Raw genomic sequence first — 1,242 nt, 5'->3', positions numbered from 1 at the left:
TTGATAAAATATGGCTGGGGATAAAATAGGAATAGAACGAATTCAAATTAGAAACTCTTGCTTTAGTTATCAGCTTCTGTGCATGGCAGCAGAAACAAAAACAGAAATTGCTGGAAAAGTTCAGATCTGGCAAGAACTGCGGAGAGAAATCAGTTAACTCAGTTCCACTGACCCTTTCTCAAAACTGGTGGAAGGCAGCAGATGGCAGTAGAACGCGCTTTTATATAGACTGCCCACGTAAATTATTGCGTGTCATTTAATGTCATTGATATTTTTAGCTGTGTTATCAGCAGATAGGCATTAACAATAACAATTACAAATGCATGAAACATTCAGGGAAGATCATGGAACAATGCAGGGAGTCAGTAATTGCTATTAGGGAGTCAGTAATTGCTATTAACGTCGGCATATAAATAAATTGCCACGTTTCTAAGAAAATAAAATCAAAGTCGCTCATACATTTAAATAGTGTAGCACTTAACAAATCTGACTGTTCTTTTAAAATGCAATAATTATACATAATCAGTGTTGCTGCTCATATGTTTACATACTTTGGTACTTTTAAAGCGTGTTCGTTGCAGAGACGAAAAATGTAACTTCCCTGACCGGGAATCGAACCCGGGCCGCGGCGGTGAGAGCGCCGAATCCTAACCACTAGACCACCAGGGAACTGTGCGAAAGTTGCTTCTAACTACTCTATATATAATCTGACAGCGTTGGTGTTGCTGTCTGCCGCTGCCTGCGACACATGCGCTGGACTGATGTGGGGATCAGACCAAAGCCGATGACGCTTGCAAATATTACTAAATTGTATTGCGAAACAGTTTTATAGTTCTTCAGTAAGAACAGGATATTTCCCTTTCCATAGTTAAAGTCTGCATGTTACACAGTGCGAACATAAATTGTACAATTACAAACTTAACCTTTTCTGGTTGTCTTTGGTCTTTCTCTCCAATGAAAAACATCCCCTAACACGAATGAATGAGCTTCGACTGGGAACTGTGTGGAACCAGCAGACTGACTTCCTTAAACCTTTATAATTGGATGTTATGCTTAACGTTTCAGGTTCCTTAACAATATATTTAATTTATACTGATAAATCCTGACCCCTCCGGCTGCTTTTTAGGGCGTGAATGCCATGCCCTGCGTTATTCTAGATATAAAAACATCAATTTTAATTCATTTTTAAAAAAATCACAGTTGTTGAACTCGTAATGTAGCTGACTTTCATCAAAGCATGTC

The 1,242-nt window shown here is 38.7% G+C and overlaps 1 non-coding gene across 1 annotated transcript; it reads right to left on the bottom strand.

Moving 5' to 3' along the window:
- Positions 1-597: 597 nt before the first annotated feature.
- Positions 598-669, bottom strand: trnae-cuc. The gene has a single exon. It is a non-coding gene; the product is annotated as a tRNA-Glu (tRNA).
- Positions 670-1,242: the final 573 nt, after the last annotated feature.

Source organism: Chiloscyllium plagiosum, chromosome 3, assembly GCF_004010195.1.
Source record: "Chiloscyllium plagiosum isolate BGI_BamShark_2017 chromosome 3, ASM401019v2, whole genome shotgun sequence".
Classification (NCBI taxonomy): domain Eukaryota; kingdom Metazoa; phylum Chordata; class Chondrichthyes; order Orectolobiformes; family Hemiscylliidae; genus Chiloscyllium; species Chiloscyllium plagiosum.
Note: the sequence above shows the minus strand (reverse complement) of the source record. Positions and strands in the feature narration are given on the sequence as shown.